We start from the raw sequence: 9,401 nt of genomic DNA on the forward strand, positions 1-9,401 counted from the left end.
TGGTTTACTAAATTACGGATTTTTCAAATGTTCATTTTTTTCCCTGTGCTTAAAACTCATTAAAAAAGGTGTTTTTAGTGAGCGGGTCGTAAGGCTGTAGCGCGAACTCTTACAGTGTTAGTTTTCTCTGTTGTTCAAGGTTTCGTTTACTACTACGCTGTGCATTCAATGGTATAATTAACTATATTTTTGTGCTTAAAATCTTAAAAAATATATATTTACATACAGTTCATGCGGTCTGGAATGGATTAATTGTATTTACATACAATCCTATGGGGGAAATTACTTCGGTCCCACTGTATTACTGTCAGGGAAAATTACAGGCATTTTACGGAAATACAAACCAGTATTACTGAGAGAGAAAATTAAAGGCATACAATACAGTGACACATATTACAGCCACATACAAGGTCCCTTGCCATTTAATATAGACTGTTCATACAAATGTTTAGGCACTACTGTTCTAGCGCCCGTTATTGTAACAGGCTTAATGTCTAGTTACTTCATAAAGGAGACCTAGAACATCGTCATATTTGCAAACTTGTCCTCAAATTAGGTGAAGAGAACACCATTGAACAAATGAGACAAAAATATCATACTTGGTCAATCGGTGAATGGCAAAAGTATGTGAACCTTTACTTCTAGTATTTGGTGTGACCCCTTTACAGCAAAAACCACAACTAAATGTTTCCAGCAGGTCTTGATCAGTCCCATACATCAGATTGGAGGAAATTTAGCCAATTCCTCTCTACAGAATTGCCTCATCTCAGGGATGTTGCTGCGTTATCTCAAATGAAATGCATGCTGCAGGTTTTTCCACAACATTTCTATTGGGTTAAGGTCAAGATTTTGACTTGACCATTCCAAAACCTTTATTTTATTCTTCTTCAACCACTTTTTGGTAGAATGACTTATGTGCTTAGGGTCGTTGTCTTGCTCCATGATACAGTTTCTTTTGAGATGTAGTCCTAACATTTTCCCTTAGAATTTACTGATATAATTCAGAATTCATTCTCCTGTCTACAATGGCAAGCTGTCCTGGCCTAGTATAGATGCAGAAAAACAGGTCCAAAGCATGATACCACCACCATCACGTTTCAATGATAGATAGATAGATAGATAGATAGATAGATAGATAGATAGATAGATAGATAGATAGATAGATAGATAGATAGATAGATAGATAGATAGATAGATACTTTATTAATCCCCAAGGACAAATTCACAATAAATTTACACCGGCTATTACAGACTGAAATCAAATGTATGTTTTATTCTAAGATAGTAAGAATAAGAGCAGCTCACTTCTCAAAATGGACTCGTCTGGGGTCAAACCCATGAAGTTTGATTACCAGTCAACAACTGATACCGTTGCACCACCAAAGCGGTCAATAGGATGAAGTTCTCATGCTGGAATGCAGTGATTTTCTATCTCCAAATATAATGGTTGTTATTTAACGAAAAAGTTCTATTTTGGTCTCATCTTTTCCATAAAACATTACTCCAATAGATTTCAGGCTTGTCCACATGGTCTTCTGAAAATTGGAGATGGGAAGCAATGTTGGGTTTTTTTTTTGGGAAAGCAGTGGCTTTCTCCTTGCAACCCTGTCATGCACACCACTGTTTCTCAGTGTTCTATTAATGGTGGGCTGATTAAAATTACTACTAAACAATGTGAGAGAGGCTATTAGTTGCATAGAAGTTATCCTTGGATCTTTTGTGACATCGTGGACAGTGACACACCTTGCCCTTCTGGGGAGAGTAACAATAGTGCAGTCTAAGCCTCTCCCAGCATGATAAGCATGAACAATTCTTTTTCTGAGGTCCTCTGAAATGTCCTTTGTCTGTGGCATGACACACTGATACTACACAAACTGGTTTAAAGATGAAGCCCTTGATAGAACCTTGCTCTTGTAATACAAATGAGGTGCCCATTCACACCTGATTGTCATTACATTGACCGATCACCATGACAATGACTGACAACACCTGACTCTAACCTCACCTTCAAATTACCTGTTAGGTTCATATACTTTTGCCACTCATGGATATGTAATACTGGGTGATTTTCCTCAATGAAAAAATCAGGAGTGGTCTACCCTAGATTTTCTCGTATACTCAGATATGGCGATGGATATTTGAGGAGTAAACCGCAAGACAATGATTATATTTTTTTATTAGGTACATTAAATAACCATCAACAATTATTATAAAATTAAAGCTGAATAAATCAGATGCTGCAGCTGCATGAATAAAAGGTAAAGTACTACTTCTGGTTAGCAGAAATAGCTCAAAAGTTGATAAAAACCTACATTTTGTACCTAATACTTGTATGCAAAATTTGGTTAACCTAAGTGAAATCATATTCAGGTTATCGTGTTTACATACACAAACACAGACATAATTCCAAAATGGTATTTTCGGACTCAGGGAGATCTAAAATGTTGTTGTTCATCAAAATCTCAAAATGGATTTTTTTAAGGATTCCAGTACTTTCCCTATACTCCATATATGAGGAAGTCAGAGAGGTCTAAAACGTCGAGATTCATCAAAATCTTGACATCTTATTTTTGGATGATTACAATTCTTTGCGTACACTTCATATACGAGAAAGTAAAAATGGCATTTTCTGACTCAGGGAGGTCTAAAATGTTGAGATTCACCAAAATCTTGAAATGGAATTATTGTAGGATTTCAATATTTTCCCTATACTTTGTATACAAGAAAGTCAGGGAGGTCTAAAACGTTGAGATTCATCAAAATCCTGACATTGATTTTTTGGACAATTGCAATACTTTCCCTATAAATGTTTCATATACGGGAAAGTAAAAATGACCAAGAGTCATATTTTTGTCTCATGTGTTTAGCTGGGATCTCCATATCTACTTTTAGGACTTGTGTGAAAATCTGATGATGTTTAAAATCATATTTATTTAGGTATATGGAGAATTCTGAAGGGTTCACTAACATTCAAGCACCACTGTATGCCAACAGACAATCATGTGGACACAATTCTGTTTCCAACTAAATGCCAGCATTGGCTATTTATCTTCCTACTTATTCTGGCCGATGCCTTCATCCATGGCAATTTACAGCATCTGAGATACAATTGGTTATTTTTCTTGTGTGTTTCCAATTAGAGCACAGGTAAGTGAAGTGACTTGCTTGTGGTCATAGAGTGTCAGTAGTGGGATTTGCACAACCTCGGGGTATAGAGTCCAAAGCCTTAACCACTGCACCACGCTGCCTGCCTAATGAAGGTAAGCTAGTTACTTCCAACAAGGAAGACAGCAGTGTTATGCTGGAGAATGGTAACATGTTGTATGCTGTGACAGTATTGATACCATGACTCTCTATTAAGTAATGATGGCACAGTGGATGACACGACTGCCCTACAGCTCTAGTCTCACTGATGTTGCCGCTCTGCTGAGGAGCAGGTCACATACTCATAGTGTTTATGTTACCGTTTCTCCAGGTTTTATAAATTTCCACCTACATTACCAAAGATATTCATTTTCGACTCTGTTCTGACTGAGTGTATGTCTGCAATGGACTGCAACCTATTTTGGTGTTCTGCTTTCATTGCATGAAAAGCTTTCAGGACAGATACTCAGTGCACCACCTTGAACCTGCTTAAACCTGCTTAAACAGGTTCATTAATGGCTAAAATGAAAGAATTTAAAAATGAAAATAGCCTAATGAAGCCAGGCTACCCAAGCAAAGACAGGAAAACTGGGTAAACTCCACACAGGCATTAAACGGGCATGCATTTGATTGCAAATTGCTAATAGCTAAGAGGCAGAACATTTCACCACAATGCCTGTCCTGCCATGATTCAGTATTCTGTATGTAAAAAGCATGTATTATTTCTTTTATATTTACCAAACTGCTATTATTATTAAAAATTTGTTAAAAATTACACTAAAGAGAAAGGTAGAAACTATCGATCTATTCATTTCCATGTACTAAAGCTCAAACTCATCACTGGCTATTTTCTCCTCAAAACTCTATGTTATGCTGCTTGTTTCATTTATTCTTTGCATTGTGTATAGCTTCAAAAGCTCATTTTTGATCATCATTCCATAGGGTTTGCCATTGGGCACCTATTCATTCATTCCACAAAACATTCATTATGCTGCCTAGCATTACCGTACCACTGCCTGCTTAAGATTGGCTGAAAGCAAAAACCAAAGCGTGCTCTTAAAGTTACCATCCTTCAGAGTGACAGCACCTGTTTTGGTAGATTTAGGTGTAAGGTAGGAAGGATACTGTCGAGTGACTCACTCAGGCACAATCAGTTCTGAGTCACTGAGTGCTTTATAGTAGTTGCCAGGTATGTGGGAGGAGGGCCAGGAGAAGACCCACACAAAACAGAAAGAATGTGCAAACTTCACTAGGCCTGAAGCTAAAACGGCTCTCTGGAGCAGTAAGGCCTGCCGCTTCAATGACTGTGACACACACAGATACAGATGTTGATTTTTGTTAATGAACAATATGTTACAGTAAATGAATATAGAAGAATCCAAATAAATTCATGATGTGAGGCGCTGGGAGTGCGGCACTCTTTACTGATGAAATGTAACCTGAGGCTGGGCTGTTAGAGAGCAAGTGGCAGGTTGTTGGATCAGCAAACATTTTCTTAAGAATAAATCTACATTTTTTCATTCGGTTTGCCATCATTTTATTTACATGTGCACTGTAAAGGATTGCTGTAAATTTACAGCGAGTTTCCTACAGTATTTTCCTGTAATTTGTTTACACAGTAACATGCTGTAATATTTTAAAGAATGGCTGTACATCTACAGCAAAGAGCTGTTTTCAAAACTTAATACAGTAATATATAAAAAAATACAGTAACATACTGTAATCTAGTTAAGATACAGTAGCATACTGTACAGGCAAGGCATTCTGGGATTGGTTTGAACGAGGAAGTAAGAGCGGTGCAACCTGAGCAGAGGTTTTAGTTCAGAAAACCACGTTAGAACTTTTAGAACTTCTCTTACGTCCTGTTAATTATGTTATAGCTTATATTTATTTATCTTTTTATCACTCCGCCTATTCTGTTCATTTATTTTTAATATTATTCGCTCTGCACTTTCCATTGTTTAGTGAGACCGGGAACAGCGTGTGAGGCGGGAGAATTGAAAGTTCCAGAAACAATTCATTGCCGTTTTAACTTGGTGAGCCTCTGTCTCTTTTATTTTTTGTACATTTTTTTTTTTGTCTATGTGAGTGAGTTCGTTAGTTATTTATTTGACAATCATTTCACATCCTCTGCATTTGTGTTTGTATGTGTGTTGTCAGGGATGCCAGGGGCAACGACCCGGCCGGGACGCCATGATGGACCGGAAGAGGGTCAAAGCCCACCCTGGATCACGTGGGGCCGCCTTCCTGGTTGTTCTGGGGCCACAGGTACAGGGCATGGAAGCTCCACCCTGTAGGGGCCCGTGGTCACCGCCAGGAGGCGCCCCAATGCATTGGGAATATGTTACCCCAGCACTTCCGCCACACCAGGAACTACTGGGGAAGATTTAGGACGGCACCCGGAGAGCTGCCGGGAGGACAGCGGACTTCCGCACGCTGGGCGGCCAAGGGAGGAATGCTGGGAACACCTGGTGCTCATCCGGGGACTGTTTAAAAGGGGCCGTCTCCATTCATTCAGCGCTGGAGTCGGGTGGAGGCAGGACAAGGCAAGGCAAGGCAAGGCAAGGCAAGGCAAAGCAAGGCAAGGCAAGAGAAGAGAAGAGAGAGGGAGGCGGCCCGAAGAAAGGCATATTGCGGCCAGGACTGTGTGTGTTTGGGGTTTGTGCACTATTTGGACTATTCTGGGTCTGAGTGACCATTTATTGTATATATTTTGTAAATAATAAACGTGTGGTGGTGAAGAACAACATGTCCGCCTGTCTGTGTCCGGGTCGGCTCCACAGTGTATAATTGCATAACTTTATTAGTTAGTTTGTACTTAAAGTATCGAATAGCCTGTATAGCCCACACAACCACTTTGCCCTGCTTGTAGTGGAAAGTCATTTTGTCCAGTTAATGTTTAAACAATATCTTTATTTTTAAATTATCACAAAGTACTCTGCATATACGTTTTTGGTCAGTGTGTCATTAGACCACATACATTCATTCTAAAGTAAAATGTCAGTTAGACATCCTGGCATTATAAAATAACAGATGTTACCGTGCACTATCATTTTAAATATAAGGACAAAGTGGTTTTGCACAAAGTACACAAGTTCCAAACTCTTAACTCAGTAAACTTTAAAATTAGTCAAAGCAGTTGTGGCAGCTTAGCTATTGCTTAAAGCAATGAGTTGTTGCATATTTTTCTGACTTAAATTGATTAACCAACTGACCTAAAATGATGCAGCATCAATTTTGTGATCATGATTTTGAAACAATATTGCCGTTTTTTCAGCACATTAAAATTTATATTTATGTTCCTGTTATTTTATAGATCATGTATCCATCTACCTTAGAAAAATGAATTACGCTAAGGAAAACTTTTCTCAGTACACTCCTATTAAACAAACTTTAGAAGCACTGTTTTATTATTCAGGAAACAATATAAGGAAACAAAAGCTGAAATCAGAACAAAATATATTCTCTGATTTTTCCAATGGCAGATACATTTTTGAGAACAGTGTGTTAATACTGATTCAGAATCGTTTATTCTTATATCAAGTTGCCTTTGAAGTTGCCAATTGACTTGGATCAAGAAAAAAAAAGCTGAGATTCTTGCTGTTTGTGTCATGCATGCAATCCCGTTACTTTTCTGTTGGTCAAGCATTGACCACATGCCGTTAGTTTAGTTGTGCAGGATTTTAAATACTTGGGTCAAGTGCCAGAGCAGGAGACAGTCTCAGCTCACACTACATTGGTGGATCTGTTGCAAATTTTAGTAGGAGTAGCAACTTTTGCAGATATTGTGACTGTCAAATATTCCAGTCAGGAAACACTTTACATAAAGAACATGCATGTTGTTCTGGACAGAAATGATGAAGGTGTTGTATCTGGGAAAATTCAGTCGATTCTCATTCACAGCAATTCCAATGTACAGTACATGTTGTCACAAAGAAATGACTTTCTTGTAGACCAGGGAGTTCGCTGATTGACATCACAAAATTTGGGTCACTTATGCATTAATCAAAATCTGCCTGCTTTGTGTGGTCTGACTGTAATGGTCCTTTGTCATTCTTTTCCATTACTAGAATGATGTCTGAGTTACAAAAAGAGATTAAGCAAACCTTGCTGTGAGTAATACCAAGCCTTCCTGACGAGCCACTCAATCAGTCAGTTGAGAAATGTGTAGGCTGAGGAGTAAAAGATTTAATGTACGTGAAAGAAGAGGACTTTTTAAGAGTTCATACAACCTGTCCAGTGCCAAACTGTTCAGCACCCGGAAAGATCATGGTAAGTCAGACAATAAGCTAATTATGTTGTGCATTGTTTGTTGTGACACTCTTGAACTGATATTTCATTACATTTTTCAGAACAAAGAAGCAGCATTTTGGTTCAGTAATTAGTTTGACCTAGGACTCCTCAAAATTCACCACAAATGAGCTCCTCAGGCTCCTCAGTCAGAAAATGGATGGACTCACACTTCAAGCAGATGTGAGTTAAATATTTTTTGAAAATCATATGTATGATTGCATGCGCGACCTATATGTTGTAATGTCTGCTTGAATGTTGTGTCAATTTTTTTTTTTACTTCAGGCATTTGCCACTTCAGCAGATGTCCAAGGAACACTCAACTTGCCTGACAGTCCTTGAATTATAATTCTTGGTATGTAGACATAATAGTGCAGATATCTAATTGTACCTGATAAAAGTTTCTCATGTTTCAGAGGACTCTTTAATGAATGTCATTTTGTAATTTTTATTTTCAGGTCAAACTCTAAGCAACCAGCAGTGGATGGTGAGCACATGATGTAAAGGTCACATTGTATGTGAGGGAACACAACTCAGCTTTGTCTGTGGCCGTGCTGCTGTGTTTGCTTCATGTTATGATTTCAACCTCCAATATAGGAAGAGACTGCAAGCACCTTTGATTTTGTTCAAAGGTAAAACATTTGCTTATTTTCCATACATACATTTTCATTAAAACTGACTTAAACTTCCATCAGACTTTATTACACACTGCCTGTAAAATGTTTGCACACTCCTCTTAGACATACAGTAAGCTTATTCTCCTTCTCATACCCTATTAAACTTTTGTGACGCACTATTAACCACCCTGACACACACCATGATATTTTTTCTATAAATTAAATCGGTTAAAAGTAAATATTGGCAAATTCAGTTATGTACTTGAATCTTTTTTAGAGAATGCAAATTGTTGAGCGTGGAGGAACTAAGAAATTGTTTTGAAGATGTGTTATAGATTCACTTTCCCCCATGAACCTCAAGAGGAACCATTGTAGTCATGACAAAGTGAATGTTTTTTTTTATTTTATAAATTATTAAGTACATGTGTTTTTCTTTCTTTTTGTCATTTAGATGATATATTGACATCAACCCTGAACACATGTTCAAGGCCAATCAAGGAAAAGCTACATCCAAGAAGACTAGCCAAGCAGTCCATAACAAGAAGAACACAGTAAACCCTCATTTTTCCTAACCACTTTGTAAGATAATGGACTTTAAACAGAATTTGGTCTGAGTTCATCCAAGACCACTTTGTTCACTTTTAATTTTGACAGTTTAGGCAATTTTTCTCTAACATGGTGTTCATATTCTATTTTAATGTGAAAGTCAACATTGGTGCTACTTTTAAATTTAGTACTGAATGCTGCACTATGTTTATTGCCAGTGTTTCCCACCTCTGTTGCAACCATTTGTGTTTATCTGAAATAATGGAAGCCTGCTAACAATTAAAAAAACTGGTAATGTAAAAAGCTAATCAAGACCATAAAAATAAATGTTTATTGGAATGTTTCAAATGCTCATATTAACCTGGCTTATGGCTCCGGGGCGATCACGCATGAAATTATCAAGCGTTATTGTTTGTGGCTGTGTATTGGAACCTGCAAATCCTGCTACCTCCTCCTGCTATGCTTTCTGCTGCTTTGCTATCGCTTAGCTATCGCCGTTCATCTCATCTAATCCAAATGGTTCCGCTATGCTGTGCTGCTTCTCCACTGCTTTTCAGATAAGTATTGCCAAGTATCATGCTAAAATACTCTCATGACAAACTCCTTCTTATTAAACAGTTTGTCCAGAGCAAATGGTCTGATTGGAACATCCTAAAAGACGCCGGTATTTTACAGCGCCCGAAATATATACATCGCGGGTCAGGTCGCCGCCACCGCCGGGGTGCGAATGAAAAGACAACCGGCAGCATTTGCTCAGGAATAAGCATTCCTTCTCATGGCTCTGGAAATACAAGTGTCAGTGTG

The 9,401-nt window shown here is 38.1% G+C and overlaps 1 long non-coding RNA gene across 1 annotated transcript; it reads left to right on the forward strand.

The window, feature by feature from the left end:
* The first annotated feature begins 7,184 nt into the window (after nt 1–7,184).
* LOC120522596 lies at nt 7,185–9,074 on the forward strand. The gene is made up of 5 exons (XR_005632449.1): nt 7,185–7,416; nt 7,497–7,617; nt 7,720–7,789; nt 7,893–8,066; nt 8,503–9,074. It is a non-coding gene; the product is annotated as an uncharacterized LOC120522596 (long non-coding RNA).
* The last annotated feature ends 327 nt before the right edge of the window (nt 9,075–9,401 follow it).

The sequence above is a fragment of the Polypterus senegalus genome, unplaced genomic scaffold, assembly GCF_016835505.1.
Source record: "Polypterus senegalus isolate Bchr_013 unplaced genomic scaffold, ASM1683550v1 scaffold_3388, whole genome shotgun sequence".
NCBI lineage: Eukaryota > Metazoa > Chordata > Cladistia > Polypteriformes > Polypteridae > Polypterus > Polypterus senegalus.